At 38.2% G+C, this 17,669-nt stretch overlaps 1 protein-coding gene and 1 long non-coding RNA gene across 9 annotated transcripts in view; one reads left to right on the top strand and one right to left on the bottom strand.

The window, feature by feature from the left end:
- Window positions 1-10,849, bottom strand: part of ERBIN (erbb2 interacting protein) — a 115,955-nt gene extending 105,106 nt beyond the window's left edge. For 4 of the 7 annotated variants that reach the window (XM_021534398.2, XM_021534400.2, XM_021534396.2 and 1 more), the window contains exon 1: window positions 10,304-10,536. The gene's annotated coding sequence lies outside the window, so the exon portion shown is untranslated. Of the gene's footprint in view, window positions 1-9,887; window positions 10,142-10,303; window positions 10,537-10,733 lie in introns of those variants that run through there. The other 3 variants (XM_021534395.2, XM_021534393.2, XM_021534394.2) reach the window with 3 other exon arrangements.
- A 376-nt stretch (window positions 10,850-11,225) lies between these two features.
- On the top strand, window positions 11,226-17,289 carry LOC144248371 (uncharacterized). 2 transcript variants are annotated; one of them, XR_013341708.1, is made up of 3 exons: window positions 11,226-11,584; window positions 14,474-14,561; window positions 16,023-17,289. It is a non-coding gene; the product is annotated as an uncharacterized LOC144248371 (long non-coding RNA). The 2 variants fall into 2 exon arrangements; XR_013341709.1 differs by having other exon boundaries at window positions 11,226-11,579.
- Window positions 17,290-17,669: the final 380 nt, after the last annotated feature.

Consider the following 17,669-nt stretch of genomic DNA (forward strand, 5'->3'; position numbering starts at 1 on the left):
CTGTCTTAAAAAGGCTTTTAAATTATTTCAGATCAGTAAAAATTATGCAATACACTAGTTAGAAACTAATCAGATGAAATTACAGCTTTTAGATATACATGTATTTTTCCGTCTATGCACTTTTTAATACCTTTGCCTTGTAACTAGGAGAAATTAAAGTGAATTCCCACCTACTTTGCCCACATGGAATAACAAGCAACAAAATGCTTGGCCTAGGGCTTGTGCCTTTATAATAACAAAACCCTGAAATATTTGGAGCTATTAGTTGTAACTGTTCTTACTCCTTGTCTTGAGAACTTGCTGGAATTAAGATGCTGAGCAGAAGCAAAAGCTTTCATTGGTTATTTTTATCAACCTTGGCTTTCTACCTGCATTATCAAGTAATTACATATTTCTCTCAGTGCTGTAAAGAACATATACACCACTAGCCTTAAAAAACAAACAAACCCAACAAACAAAACCAAAACCTCCACTGAACAAAAAAAACCACAAATCACCCACCAAAAACCTGCATACTGTGCGTAGGCCTAGATGTCCAAGGAGGAAAATATAATTATAGTTTTCCTCTTCCTTCATTCTTATTGATAGACTCCTGGTTTCAACTTCCAGCTATGGCATACGTAAAACAAAGAAAAAATAGAGGATGGGGAAAATAAAAAGTAGTGAAAATGCTAACAGTGTAAGTCAGCAATTGGTAGTTAATACCATCTTCAATATGAAAAGCTCTCTTTAAGCCCTTAACTCAGGAAATAAAATATGTTTCAAAAACATAATTAGCACATTCTGTTTCACATGGCTATGGTATTTTTATTCGTTTGACATATGCTGCTTCCTGAAAGGATTTAATGTATTTTGGCATTCCAGAACAAAACTGCTCTGTGTTTGGCACTTCATGTACAATGCAGCCAGGAAGCCACTCCTTAAGACTGTGCAGCCATCTGCAGCAGACACCAAAGGTTTTTGACAAGCAAGCTGCACTGCTGTAAATATGCAGTATTTCAATATAAATGTTCTCATATATTAATCAGACTCTGCACATAATTGCCCGCAGATAAATTCAGGTGATCTGCAGCATAAAACATGTCAGCACAGAAACAAAAAAGTAAAACAAATCTTAAAAGATACTATTTCTTATCAGAAGGTTACTGATTATTTAAATGTTTACTAAATTGTATGGCCTACACAAAAAAAAATCGAGTCCCTGATGCCCTCTCTTACATGTCCTCTTCCTGAAAAATGCAATTCCCAGAATTCCTACCTAAAAGCTAGGAAGAATCAAACAACAGATCAGAATAACACAGCAGGCGCAGAACAATTGGGATATAAAGTAAGCAGATGTTGGGTACACAGGAGGGGAAAGGAAGAACCACACTCAAAACCCGCTAGCTATTAACTGCTCAGAGAAACAAATCCAGACAGGTTACATAATTCATTCTATGGTAACAGGAAACTAAATGGAAACACATTCAGAGATCAAAGTTCAAAGGAAGTATGTGGGGGTATATATATATTCATTTCCCATTCTGAATTTGGCAGGTTTCAAAAAAATGTTATCATACCAAAAGCTACAAATAAACATGCAACCTAACATTTAAACAACTATATAGTGCACTAGTGCAAGTTACTACTTGAAGAGAAATAGTATACAGAACTGGACTTCCATTTTACTTTATAATTCCTTGTCCTTTAAAGAACACTTCTGTCTGTCTTCCAAGTATTATCCACTTCAACAAGCCAGTTTGGTTTTTGTTCTTACATGTTTAGTATAAAATGCTGTACTGAAAGTAGAAGCCTTTATTCATAATGCAGCTTTAAAAACAGTTTTACTTTAATATGCCTTTTTCACTACAATAAGGAGTGGCTAGAATAAGAAGTAGCCACTATTTTTAAAAAAAGGAAAGGTTCAAAAACTGAAACAGAGATAAGTTGCATTTTCCAGATTCTAAGCATCTTGTCCCTCTAGTTTATACAATAATTATGCTACGTATTGTCTCAACATTATTCTCAATAGCTTTAAGAATTACTGTTCTGGACATATAAAAGGAACCCCTGAAGCTACTTATCTCTGTCTATTGTTTTTCTTTACATTAATTTTACAGCTGATACACAGATCCCAATACATGCCAATTTGTTATTTGTAACAGTGATGCAGAAGAATTACTCCTTTCTGCATTGGCTGGGGTTCTTTCTAACTACAACACTCTTCACATCTTCCATGTGGGTAAGCACTGTTATTCTTACCCTCTATTTACTCAGCTTTTCTCTCACAATGCATGTTTGATTTTTGCCAATTTAAAATCTCTTTTCACTCCTAACACAGTGATGAAACATTTGAGCTAGTATTTTTGTATTGATTTTTTTTTTCCTTTACTTAGGGTTGTATTCCTCTAAGTGAATAGATGATGACTAAAGAGAGCTGTTATGTTATTTTTATTTTACTCTATCAGACATTTTGCAGATCACATAAACAACTGATACAAAAAAAAATAACAGAAGGCTAGTCTTGAATAGCCTCTAAAATATTTCTGCCTCTTTAGATAGGGAAGAACAAAAGTGCACTGCTTACAATAAAACTTTACGAATAACTTAGAATTTAGACAATTATATTTAAGTACACTTTCTCTTAAAAGTGTTGTTTTCAGTAGGGATAGTAATTCACTATCAGAAGCCAAACACAAGCTTTTCTCACAGGAGATTTAAGACGCACTAAGAGAATCTTCTTTCTCATCAAAATGCTAATTATAGCTTCAAAACTGAATTCAAAGTTGATTTAATAATACTCAACTTAAAGTGTTACTTAACATCTGATACCCTGTGCTTTCCAGCATGAGAAAAAAATAGAGGTGCAATACTACCTTGACACTACCAAAGTAAAAACTAGGACACTGCCATGCTGATTTGTTATTAACATGTCACCTTTTTTTCTCAGGATAGAAAAAAGTGACTGAAGAGCACAATGCAGGAATTCCAGAGAATTTCATAGCTGTGACTTCCATTAATATGAACCACCCAACATGTACTTCAGATTTCTCAAAGATTAAAATCATGTTAATACAAAACTGGAGGAAATGAGTAACATTCTCACTTTGAGGGTAAGTTATTCCCTCATGCAGACATTTCATGCTCTTCCAGAAATTTAAAATCTGGAAATTTAACCTCTCTGGAAGGATGTGTGAGCTACAAATCTAAACTGAGCAAACATATATTTAAATCCAGTGGAAATAAGCAGGGACTCGCTCCACAGTCAGGAGAGATTTTTTTAAAAAGTTAAGGAACAATTTGTTGGTTCTTCATTGATTAGTTTATGTAATGGGAAAAGCGAAGTAAGAAACAGAAGAGAAAAATATTGATTAAGAACATGTTTCTCTCCCACGCTGTAACACTTTCTTCTAACCTGCTCCATTGACAAGGCCATAATCTTTCCCTTGACAGATCATCACCTGCTGCTGCAAAACCAATTCAGTAACTGATATCACAAAAGACTACAGGATATTTGAAATGCTAACAATACATCTCCAAGATTCCACAGCTTCCCACAGAAAAATCCCACAGAAATGTTTGCCTGCTTCACTGTCTTTTTCTCATAAGAACAGCATTGCAAAACCACAGAATAATGCCAGGATCCTCAGCATTTTTTCTGCCTTCCTTCAGTAAAGCAAAACAAAATAAATGTTCCATGAAAAACTGATGATAATAAAAATGAAAGAGTAAATTAACCTCAAGTCTATTAAAATAAATTTTAAGTACACCTTGCTTTTCTAGTACTTGTATTACTTACATTTTCATTTAGTTAGATGAACACCTGGTACCAGACCAAAAGTCTTAACATCTAAATCAATAGTAACATACTGGAAGAACAGGATTGTCTAATAGCCATAGAAAGCTCACATCCCCAAAAAATGTTCAGGAAAACAAAGCTCTCCTAGAAAACACAAGTAAGATGCACTACAGATAAACAATATTATAGTAAAATAGTAAAGCTCTGAAGGATTTTTTCCCCCTATATCAATGCTTCCAATCTTATCCATCCAGAATCAGAGACAGATGGATTGACAAATTCTGAGTTCCAACTGATTCTCTCTCCTTTTAACACTCTGAAAAGATGGTTAAACATTTATTTCCATCCTTTTTCATCTCTTCTTACTTAAGAGTCCTTATTTTTTGTTACTTTGTTTTAAACAGTTTCCCAACACCCATATGTGAACCAGTAACAATGACCTGGCAAAAATTACAAGAAAAAATGTAGGTTTGTTCCGAACACTGTTTTCTAGCACTGCACAGTCAATTCCCTTTGTCTGTAACTCCTCAAAGATATTTAAAGAACTCATTAATTACTTGGAATAAATTACCCTGTATAAGTTTACTACAGCATAGCAGGCATGGTATACAGACTGAATAGGTATGAATCAGGAAGAAGTGAGCTTCTGCATTTTCTCCCTCAGTAATGAAATTTTATTGCCAATCCCCCAAAAACATAGAGCAGTTCAGAAATTAAATAACCAACAGAGCTCCAGGGTTAACAACACATATGATTTTGTGACCAGAAGAAACCCAAAATGAGTATGTTCTCCCCAAAGGAGCTAACTATCAACCTCACATTCCAGGCCACCACAGACTAACATGCCATAGCAAGCTAACATACCAGCAACAGGAGACCAGTGAACCTTATCTGATGTCTGCACGTTCACTGATCCTCCTTCAAGTAGACCCATCTCAAAGGCCAAAGTGGAACCCAAGTAAATTAAATCTCTAAATATCATACTCAGTAGCATATGCACAGAAAGCAAGCATTTACAAAGCATTTAAGTCACGAATTATTTAGATTGCTATGCTGACACACTTTTCAGTCTAATTTTACTGAAAATACAGGCCTCAGTCTCGTAAATACTACTGCAGCCACGCTTTTTTTTTTTGTTGTTTTGTTGCACTATGAGCATGCATAAGCGCATACAGATTTTTAAGCAACATCTTTCCACAGACAAAAAAAGCCCTGTCATTCCCAATAAATATTCTCTGACACCCAGTTTCAAATATAAAAATCCATGTTCTTTTCAGGGTTACCTGCAAGACAAAAGACCAGCACTAACTTGATCAAATTGACAAATCTGATCATTTGATTGATCTTCTGAATTACTACTTCTCCCCTCTGATAGAGTAATGCCAGGAAGACAACAGCCACACGGGCAATAAGCAGCAGCTCTCAAACCTTAGCAGTCTATAAGAAGTCTTCTAGATAAGCCTGGAAACACTTTCCACCATTCAAACACTTACAATGATATCTACAGCCATTCTACATGACCAAACTGTGAATAACATTCGATCATCTGGCACTGCATTTTAGATGTTTCTGTAGATGCACTGATACAGCTTGAGGCACCTATGGCCTCTCTTCTGCTTCTTAAAACTTAGAAGTTTTTGAAGATAAGTACTGAAAAACTCCAAGGACAAGGAGGGCAAAGAATGCTGAAGAAATAATTTCTGCAAATGTACTAATCAAATACTCCACATCATGGGGCAGAGGACAAAGGAATAATATGAAACTTCTCTTCCATAACTGTCTGCAAATACGGAACCCCTCACACAGTTGCTACAGGAACTACTCATGCCAACTTAGAGGTGAAAACTGATGAGAAGACTCCAAAGGCAGCAGTAAAAGCACATTACTTCAAAAAAACAAGACCGCTTTTCTGCATCTATCTCTAATGCAATACCAGAACTTCAAATATTTTAAATTTATTTATTTATTGGGGTTTCCCAGCAAGGAGAATAGAGCTCTGGCCACTTTGCAGGAAAAAAACACCCATTCCAAATTAACACCTATATTATAAATATTTCACTTCAAGTATTTCTATCTTTTACTAATACTTCAAACCATCTCTGAGCTTTTTTCATTCCTAAAGCTGGCCACAGACAACTGACACAAGAAGTAGCCCTTGAGAACTACAAGCTCACAGCAAGACAATTATACCCCAACCTATTAAACCATCTTATCTAGTAGAATTGAATCTTATAAGGCTCAGTTACCTTCAGACATTATTACAACTACCAGGATCTCCACAGCAAGCCAAGATTGCTCAGACTTCCCTCAGACTCTGCTTAATCATCACTGTTCCCGTGCATAGTGATCACTTCATGTCAAGTACCTACAAATTCCTTCCAAGAACAGAAAAAAACTAATCTACTTTTTAACTTCAATTTTTAACTTTAACTTTTTACCCTAGGCAGGACAGCTGCAATGCTGATGTTCTCCAATGTAAGTACACTTCAGTTTGGTTTCATTTAGACCAAAGGAAGATGTTTGTTCAGTTTTACTTCTCAATTATGTGAAGTTACAATGTATTTTTGAAGGCAGAATTGCAGCCTACTGTTGAAATATCACGCTTCTGTATCCCCTTTATACAAAGTACAAAGAATACTTTCAAACACCTGTACTGAAATTCAAGCATCAGAGAAACAAGTATCTTTAAAAAAATTTTACTTTGATGATGTTCCTTTTGATCCACTGAAATTCAGCACTAAGTCCCATCTGGTCACCAAAAAAACTCCTTAGCCCCAAGGCAGCATTAAGAAGCATGCATTCTTTATGTGGCTGGATGCACAAGAGGGTATCTCCTCCAAAATACCATGAATGCTGAGTACAGAAAAATCTCCTGTTTATACACTATATTTTACATAAATATTCATTGCTTTTTCTGGAAAAAAACATACATATGATAGCCATTTCTCCAAAATCATTAACATGTTTTCCCTCCCCTTTCCACATGCGTTCTTCTGTCCTAGGGGTTTCTTTGGTGGTCCTTGGTGGTCAGCAACCCCAAAGTCCTAGCTGACTGCTTGGAAACTGGTAAAAGTTGGTACAACTGGGCTGGTTTCTTTCCAGTTCGTCCTAAAGAATATGTATTGAGCAGTTCCATAGGCCAGTGGTTTTTAAAGAATAAGTACTGAATTAGCCCATCAAGCACAAATGATTTTTCATCTGGCAACAATGAATGCAAGCCAGCAGAAAAAGCCTAATTATCCTGACATTACTATAAAAGAAAAATACTATTGATTCCAGCATAACAATTCTTTCCATTTTAATTAGATGAGACATACACAAATCTCTCCTAAATCAGCATCCATATTTTGAAATCTTACATTTTTAAGATTTAATTCAATATCCAAACACTGTATTCTTAGTTCAATGTGAAAGCTGTCTTTCAGTGAAGTAACCTTTTTACAATTAAAAATATCCTAAAAAAAGTCCCATTACCAATGGCTAAATACAGACTATTTATTACTCAAACTACCTTCAATTGTTTTCATTCTGATATGAAAAGTGTCCTTTGAGACATTGTTGCACTTACGCAAAAGCCAACAAGGTAAAACAGCAATGTTTATAAATCTTTGTTTTCCAGATGATCTCATTTAACTATCTATTTCAAATGCCACCATGAATATTTGCATGCTCACATAGAAATACTGTCTACTATTTCCATGTCCACATGAGTAACTCTTCCGACAACTCCACTAGTAACTCATTTGGAAAAGGTTAGATTTCTAATTCCTCTACATGGATTAAATGTCAGGCACTTCTTCAGCAGATCAGGTTATTCTATAGGGAGAATCTGCTGAAGATATGACATATCAACTATTTGATCTTTACATAACATTTTCCCAAAAAGATTTTCCTTTTTGCTTAGGAGCAGGAAGGACAAAACCAAAACAAGAACACAAAGCAGACAGACAGTGATTCATTACAGCCCTACCGGAAAGCCCAGTTGACAAATTTGCTCCCGTCCCCTTCTATTTCTAGGACTTACTGTTACCATGTGAGGTATAATGTATTGTTACACATGTGCAAGGCTTTCCTTAGCTTTGATCTTCCAAGCATGGCTCTTAATGACTACGAGTAAAGACTCTCAACAAATTCCGCCAAGAACAAATCATAACACAGTTTTCTGAGACCACCGACTTAATATATTAAGAAACTGTCCTTTAGTATTTTCTCCACAGAGCCCCCTTATCCATTCTATATGAACATGATGTGCAAATTGATACCCTACAGAGCTTTATGCTTACACTAAGTATTATCAACTGTGCAGCTTATGCATAAGACAAATCTATTCATATTTTACTAATATAATTATCATCTTAATGATAATCGCATTCCATAGTATGCCATATACTGCAAATTCTATCTCTTTGATTGCAAGCATTCCTTCCTAAAATTACTGATGTTTACTCAAGCTTAATTTAATTCATGAATAAGAACCGGTCAGGTCAAAAGAACATTTCCCCAAGCCATCAACGCATAGCTATAAAAGTGCTGTTTCAAGCACATGAGCTACTATGTGTAAGGTTAAATAATTTTGTTCATAATAAGAATATCAATGTCAGACTGATTTTTAGTTGCGATCATTGACCTCAAGAAAGAACACATCCCTTCATGTTACTCCCAAATTATGTTAATGCCATAATGGCATTCAATGATATAAGCGTGAGCTGTAAGCAGAACTGAATCACACTTTCGTCATTAAAAAGGGCCTTATCCATAGCTACCATGGTGACAAAACACTAGCGTAAGAAGTTGTGCCTCCACTACAAGGAACCATTCTTCTACACAGCATTGAAAAATATCAAGTGCATCATGAGAGACACAAAAGGCCTGAAAAGAAACAAAATTGCCTTGATTATGAACATACTGGTTTACAACTAAATTTGTCATGCACTGCTACAACTCCTCACCCTCCCCTCAAGAATCTCAAGTCATTATTGGGACTGAAACACTGCTCTAGAAAGGGATGGTTCTTTGTAAAAGGATTACTCTATTCAGACTTTCTGCCAAGCATCAGCCACATAAGGAAAGCAAAGTTCACTGCCACTTATTTTGTCCAGATCTTTCTGATGCCTAAGAATAACCCTTACTGCTGCCTGGAAAGGTAAGTCTATAAATTGCAAGTCAAATAATTTATTAGTTATCAACCACTGAACCCACTTTAGACATTTATATGTTAACATTTTTTCTTACACTATACCAACCAGAAGGAGTTGGATTATTTTTTCTTAAAGCACTAAATTACTCACAATGTTAAAGAACGATACTCCTACCTATGTAGGAGTGTTAAAAATTTTGCACAGAAATTACTTTGTCCAAGACTCCCAAATACCAGTACATGTCACACATTGGCAAGACTGAAGCATACACATCCTATCTGACCAACATGTTGCTTCTGAGTTTGACAAACAGAAACAAACGTTCCAGAGCTACGGTTTCTACCTTGTTCTAAACATTCACAATATGAGAAACTCCTTGCCTCCACGAAAGAACTAACCTATAATTGTCGCTTTGATGCATGAAAAATAAACGTGCATCTAGTTAGTTGGTATAACAAGCACTAGAGGTACAAAATCTTACACTAAAACTTCGCATTTAATTTCCTCTTCAACAGCTTCAAAAATTAGTTCTTTCAAAAATTAGAAAGGTGAAAGTGGTCACCAAAATCAACAAGGCTACATTAACAGCTCCAATTGCATGCATTTTAAAGAAGTCAGACAACTAGCTATCTGCTTTGGTTTTGTTCTGTATTTTGTTTTAAATGAAGGTCCTTAAGATGAACTTTGCCAGGATCAAAATGCAGGATAGACCTCCACTGCACAAACTGAAAAATAAGCAGTCCAACTCGTCGATTTGAGAACAGAAAGGGTAAAGGGGAAGAAGACGGGTGACTGCAGCAATCGAAGGTGGAAAAACTGCGACATTTACGGATGACCAGGAGGGCGTATTTTTATAAAGAAACTCAACAGCAACCCTGAAGAAGTCCGGCCAGCCACTAACCGATATTCTAGAAAACAACTCAGACATAAGCACGAAGCATCAAGAGCTTTCGATTAAAAAGAAATATTACCTCCTTCATGACTTTCTCATTTCCCGATAACTTAATTGTACTCGCAGGGTTACCAAACGTTTTGCAAGGGAGGGAGCTGAAGAAGCAGTTACGCAGTCGAGCAGTTTCAGCTCAGTGCCTTCTCGGACCGAACAAAGAAACTTCTGTGTCCGATGAGATTAAAAACTTTCGGTCTCACACTCTTTCCCGGCCTCCATGAAACCAGCGCCTCGGTTCACACGTTCAGGCGAGACGGTGAGAAACACAATGAGCAGCTAACAGGGCAGGCCAAGGCGGAAAACAGAGACAAAATATAAAGGCCAAAAACAGGATATAAAACGAAGCCTGAACTCCTTGCTTTTTTCTCCACCCCCTTCCCAGAGGAAGGATTTTTCTGTTGTTTTTGTTGCTGCTGATCCCAAGCCTTCCCTATTTACCTTAGGTGTCGGGGCGCCGAAACCAGATCCAGGAGGCAGGAGTTTCTTCCGACCCCAAGTTAAATCCAATCGAGTTTCCTTCTTCACGGAGAAAGAGGGCAGAGAACGGGGAGAGGAGGAGAAGGAATATTAGCAGCTTTCGCCGAGGACGAGGGAGTTCGTGCGCACGGGGAGAGGGCTCCAGAGCAGCCGGGCTCCTCCCGCCCCGCCGGTCTCCCCGCGGCCGGCCCCACGTCGCGCCGGCCCCGCCCGGCGGCGACACCGCAGCGCCCCCACCGCCCGGCGCGGCCCGGCGCGGCCCGGCGCGGCCGCCGCCCCTCGCCGCCATGGGCGCCGCCGCTCGCCGCCGGCTGCGCGCCCGGGATCGCGCTGCCCGAGCGCGGCCGCCACCGCCGAGGGCTGAAGGGAAGCGGGATGGCGCCTGCCTCACCTGCCCGCCGCCGCCCGCGCTCCCCGCCTTCTCTCGCACACTTCCCCCTTCTCCCGCGGCTTCAGCCTCCCGCCCCCCTCCCCGGCCTCGGCAGCGGGGGGCCGGGGGAGGCGGCGGAGCTGTGGGAAGAGGGAATGAACGTCCCGGGCAGACACGCGGCGGGGGGAAGGGGAGGTGGCCGCGGGCGAAGCCGCCGCGCCGCTGCTGCTGCCGGCGCCGCGCAGCGCTGGCCAGACGGGGGAGGCACTGCCGCGGCACGGGGGGCGGGGCGGGCGCGGAGCCGGGCCGAGACCTGGCGGGGGCGGGAGCGGGAGCGGGACCGGGCGGGAGCGGGAGCGGCGGGCGCGCCCGCGCTGCTGTGGCGGGCGGGAGGAGGGACGGGCGGACCGCGCCGGGCTGGGGAAGGCCGTGAGGGACGGGCGCTGCGGCCAATGGGGCCCGCGGGGCGGGCTGCGCAGGAACGCGGCGGGGCGGGGGCGGGCGGCAGCGGCGCCGGGCGGGGGCTGCGTTTCGCCGCCGCGGAATGGCTCCACCCGCTGCTGCCCGGTGTGGGGCCTGTCCCAGTGTGGTTTTGCGGCAGAGCGTCAGTCGCACTGACAAATTCACACCTGAGTGACGGAAGTTTCCTCGTTAGCAGCTCAGCTCCGTAATTTAATGGTTGCACACCCTCTGCAGAAAGCGCTGAGGCGCCGGCTCACGCCATCAGGCGCTGGCCATTGCCCCTTCGTGGCCACCCGACCCCTGCCCCCGCACCTTGTGCTGCCTGACTCGCAGCTACCGAGATCTGAGAGAACGAACACACCCAAGGGAAACACTGACGGCCTCCACCCACGCTTTGGTGTTTGGGTATGGTACGTTAAACTTGGATACAAACAACAACAATTAAAATAATGCCGCCCATATTGTCACAATGTTTCACGTAAACCCTGGAACACTGCTGTACTTTTTCTTCCAAATATTTCAACACTGTCAGTACGTTACAACGGTACTGAAAATGCGTGTTGACTGACAAGAGTCATGTTTGAAAAGCAGGCAGTACACAGATCACACGGCTTTGGTATTGGTTGGGTTTGGATTGCAGTAGTACAGGTGTGATCTGAACAGAAGCAGTGAGTTTCTTTTTAATTTCCTGGATTGTTCGAAATGGGTATTTGATAACCTATTGTGTATGCAATATGCCATTTTAAGTGTCCTGGAGCCTGGAGTTCTGTTCAGCCATAACAGAGCACATGAAGCTGACAGCAGGGTGGAATTGTGCATGCTGCTCACCTTATGCTCCTTAATTGTGCTCAGCAGAGACCAAATCTGAGGAGAGGGGTAGTTTTGTTTTCACACTAATTTAATCCCTGGCTACTCTACTGGGACTGCCACCAACTAAGATGGAGTAGTGTTTTATGATGATAATCGGTTTACTGAGAAATTGGCAAAATGCTAAGAAGTGTTATATGAGCCATTGAACAGCAAGGGAAATGCTTTGTCATGTTACTATTGACCTGTCCCTGATTTTAACATAGGACTAGATGAGAAAAGTCCTTTACACCCCTACCAGTCCTTGACAGTAACTCAAATTGATACTTCCTGTTCAGGATCGTTCTTTGCTTCATCTATTTTCTTACAGGGTTTTGAATGAAGGGTTTAACCTTTAGCAACAAAACATAAAGATGATCACATTTTTATGAAAGTCCACTGTGTTTAAGACATTGTGTTCAACAATAGTTATTAATTTTAAACTTCTTGCCTATATATGGGAATTGTACGTTCAAGTATCCAGCTTGTATCCAGATCCAAAAAATAAGCATGCATTCCTACTATGATAATAATACTCACTTACCGTTTCTTTACTTTTCTCCACCTTCACAGAGCATACAGCCCTACTTTGGGGACTACATCTCTGCCTAAATTTAAATAATTAAACTAAATCAAATGTAGTCATCAGAGTTTATAAAAAAGAGAATTGTATGTGTATATATAGATATTTTCCAAAACATTAAATCGCTTCTATTTCTTCTTGTTCAGAAAAGCCATTTTCTTCAAATGAGTCAGCTTTGGACTAAGTCCAAGCAAGAGAACTTTACCCCCACTGACAACAGATTTAGAATTTCTCACTACAGTGCCCTGCAGTGGTACCCTACATTGTGTCTATAATAAAACTATTAATTTTTTAAATCTCTTGCAAATGATTGATCATTCCTGTCATGCACCACATAACATATCCTTACCATAATGTGACTAGCTCTCTGCAACTGATGCCCTCCATCATGAACTCTTCAAGGTACTTTCTTATGTGAATTATCACAACTTTTTAATGTGAAAATATTTTTTGGAAGTGTTTATTGCAAATTGCCCAGTGCATTTATTAATTCAGTAGAATAATAGATAGGTATGAGAATAGTAGCTGTTGCTCAGATGGTGAATCTCCCATAGGTGTTAACATTAGTTGCAATGTAAGATGCTGTTTCACTTACAGTTTTAGCCATCAAAATAAAAGCCTTTCCAAAGTCTGCTGAAACTACAGCTAGCTGGAGCACAGCTACTGAAGATATTTTGCATAGACAAGATATAACTATATGTACAAATTAAGAAAATACCAGGAGTTATCCTAGGGATCTAAATGTGCTATAAATATCAAAACAGAGTCCCCAGCAATATTAATTCCCACAGTTGGTATCCCAGTTACCAAATAATTACAGAGTAGGTGCACAAAGTTACAAAATGAGTCTTTCAAGTGAGACTCTGCATCTGATCCCACTGAACATTTAAACAACTCCTGTATACACACTTTCATGCTGGACATGAAGCCCAAACTCCTCTCATTTTAATTTCTATTTTTATATTTGAAAGGAGCACTAGTAAATACTGCAACAACTTGCAGCTAAATCAAAAGAACATTTGGTGAAACAGTCACCTGTATGTTTCTCTCTCAGGAGTTAAGTGGTCTGAACAATTACTACATAGTTTCTTCTGAGTGACAGGGTTTAATTGCTGCTTTCCCCTATTCTTACTACTGTTGTTCATTATGATTGCATGTTTCCACTTTTCTAGGAAATAGATTGAAAGGCCTCTGGGGTAAGCACTTCTGCTTATTAAATGCTCAGGTAATGACTTGAATGGTGGATTTCAAATCGATTTGAAGTGGAACTTCTGGGCATGACTGCAATACAAATATTAAATAATAATTAGTGGAAGTAATAACCACATTAAAGACACGAAGAGGCAATAAGTAATTCTTTTTCTTTAACAAGTATATATTGAAGTTTATTTTAAATATTCCATAATTTAAATTTGCCAAAATATCTTACTGTAGCATTTTCTGAATTTACGTGGTTCACAGCTGGATGACACCACATTTATGCTGGTGAAATTAACACAAAACTGGTATAATTCAGTGGCAATTAAGTCTTAGAAGTGTATTGCTATAACTTCTACATACATAATGCATTTTTACTATATTTAAAGAGAAGCTAAGTAAACAACTTCTGTTCAGTCTAACTTCACTACAATCCCAAATGTGCACTGGCTAAATACACCATACAAATAAGTTTTTTTCTGTATTTGGTTGCTTTGTTTCTCAAACAGTATAATCAAAGTGATGAATTATTATGCAAGTACCAATAGAAAACCTTGGTAACACCACAACCTATGTTTTTTATGCTGTGTTCTAGAAATTATTAGGAACATTTTAGAATTATTTTTAAGCATTATACTGTTACTTTTTGCTTGTTTTTATCTTCCTTGGTTAGCATGGGAGAGCTGGTGATTTCTGAGGAACATTTGGGACATAGAGGAGCATTTCATGTGAAGGAGCAAGGACAAAAAGGTGGTGTTAAGGTACTTCTACGCTTTCCTGATTTGGACTGCTTTGCTCCTGCCCAGTCTGTTAACACTGATTTTAAGCTATGCTGTAGCCTCTTAGCCTAAGGGTCTGTTTTGACAGCTGATGCCACCACATAAATCTTGTGCTGGTGAAAACAAAGAGAAAGGAATGAAAATGAAGCCATACTATGTGAGAACACTGGCATCTGTAGATCATAGCCAAAAATTCTTTGCTGACTAGTTTAAGACAAAGAGTTACAGATGAAGTTGGCAGAAAGAGCCAACTGCAAAGTTGCCTAAAATAAATCATGTTCTCAGTATGTTGCCTATGCACTGATGGTAGTTTTGGACTACCTTTGCTATGTTCTTGAATCCTAGAAGGGTAGCAATAAATGCTGTTGAGGTTGTTTGTCCAAATAGAAATCCTAAAATAATGCTTTACCAACTTCTAGTCATATCTGGAAATAACTCTTCTATGGAAAATCAGTTATGCTAACTCTATAGGACTCATCATCACACAAGCATTAAATAAAACCAGACTTCTCTAATTGTGGGATGAATTACATTTATTTTATATTTTATGGCTTAATTTTTCTTAGAAGATGCTAATGCTGACAGTACAAATTTCTTAGTAGTCTTTAGCACAGTCTTGTGTTTATGCACAAATAAATTTTTTACTTTTGTCTTTTTTCTGTGAATAATGTCAGTCATGTAAAAATAAATGCTAACAATGTGTGAATTCTTGGCTTCAGTTCAATAGTATTTCAAATTGAATTTCTTATGGACTACCATATTTGGAATCACAAAGTAAATCTTTTTGAAGCAAGGATATGCAAACAGTTCAGTGAGATGAACTGTTCTGTCTCTAGACCAGCTAAACTGACAGATTGTACTTTAAGAAAAGAATTTTTGATTTCTAGAAAAGCCACCATGGACCATTTTTAGGAGAGTTTAAAAAAATCATTTGGATTATTCTCCATCTGCAAAATATGGTTCATGATAAAAGATTTTTTCATTTTGGGGAAAACAATTAATTTATTTAGAATCTGTTAGAGCAATTGCAGATTTCTTTCATTACATATGAAATTCAATTTTAAGTTCAATTAAAAAAAATAATTTTGTCTTCCCCATTTCTCTATGAAGTCTTCAGTTCCCCTTTTTTACTTGTTTTTTGCCTTTTTTTATCCTCACACAATCAATAGAGATGACATAGTTCTAAGTGCTAAAATATTCTTCTTTTTCAAATATTTTATCCCTTTCCCTTTGAACAAACAAAATATTAAAAATCACAGGTTATCACTAGTACCACTGAAAGCCTTATAGAAACATTATAGATATTTTTAATTTTCCTTTGTCAAAAATGGTTTCAGAGTCTTTTTCAAAATCTCAAACAGGTATTTTTTTTCAGTTATAACTGTCCTATGTTCTAAGGCATGGATGACTTAAACAATAATATTTTAATGTTTTAATTCACAGGTTTCATCTACTGTTTTCCTCCATCAAAGGATATTTTTATACATCTTTACATGGCAGATATATTCTACAGGATTATTCCACATCAGTGAGGAAATAGTCACTTTCCAGGCCACAAAAGTGAAAAAGTTGTCAATTAACTCATTTCTATTCCTGCAAACAAGAAAAAGTGCTCAACAGAGAACTTGGCTTTACTGAGTAATTTGAGAAGTCCACTTTAGTCTAGAGGTGTAATTGTTTCTATTTTTAGAAAAAAGTATTTAAAATATTTTACTTTCTTGGAGAAAAGTAAAAATGCATCACTTCTGTTTAACCATGCTATTAGCAGTGTAGCAGAGTATACATCTAAGCATCATGATAACATTGATTCACCCGATTTCCATTAATATATTTCTAACTGCTGTGATTAAACAGTATACATTCAGATTAAACAGGCACACAGCTCAGGTGAGATTCAGATATTCAGTGAATTTTGACACTGGGATATAAATTAGACAAAATTTGTAGAAAAGGTGATACTTTTAATTAGATCAACTGATAGAAATGGAGAAAACTTGACTGACATCATTAATGAGAATGGAGAAGGAGGAAAATCCAAACTAAATATAATTGGCATGTATTGCTTTTAGTGTAATAAATTATTTTAATCAATTAAACCTCTGGTGAGAAAACAGCTGCTAACATGAATGTACAGAGGATCAATCAGTAAGAAAACTGTGAGCTTTAAAAATAATGTTGCTACTGTCTCCATGAAGAATGTAGTTCCCAGGTTTATTTTTCAAACGTGACTTGGAGGTCCCTTGTTAGTCCCTGCTCTGTGCAAGAGATGGATTATTTTTTTTAATGAAATAATTATTCTCCTACCCTTTGCTGTGTTTTGTCTGTGATCTGTGCCAGTTCAGTGTGGTGAATAATAGTTGATGAGTTCCATGCATGTAATTCTCATGAGAATGTGTGATAATGTAATCTATCACATTTTAAAGAGTATGAAGAAAACCTATAATAATTAATTTCCATTAATTCTGGTCACTGATATCAATCATGTAAAATATGTCAGTATTCATAAAGTTTACTTTGGCTGTGCCAGCAAGGTTTAATGAGTGTTTGTTAGTACAGAAGAGGTCTGCTTTGGATTGTGAGTTTAATACGGGGCCCAGTGTTTAAAAAGAGATGTGGGAAAAAAGCAGTCTTCAAGGAGGTGTAAATGCTGTAATTATCTGGTTTTTGTACATATACCAGCATTGAGTATTATGCAATAAACAGGAATATTTTATTAATGAGGTCTTCCATTTTGAATTATTAGATTGATAGGTGGTATTTGGGAGGTTAATTCAAATGCAAGGCCTGCTCCTTGCAAGCTAGTTTGGGGACTTTTTTTCTAGTGTGTCTCGCATAGTGGCTAATTTTCTGAAGTTTGTTGATTTGTGCATTCTCTACAAGGTACTTTGCATTGTCACTTTTTGCCAGCCATGTTATCTAGAAAGGTGATGTTCATCTTCTAGTACATAAAAATCAATAAATTCTTAATTTAGCAGTGAAAATCTGTGGAGAAGTTTAGATGAAGTTTAGTGGCACAGTCCTTTGAAATACTTTCCCATGAGTAGTTCATGAACATGATGCCATTACTAGCATGGGGGATACATATTAAAA

This window comes from Lonchura striata, chromosome Z (assembly GCF_046129695.1).
Source record: "Lonchura striata isolate bLonStr1 chromosome Z, bLonStr1.mat, whole genome shotgun sequence".
NCBI classification, from domain to species: domain Eukaryota; kingdom Metazoa; phylum Chordata; class Aves; order Passeriformes; family Estrildidae; genus Lonchura; species Lonchura striata.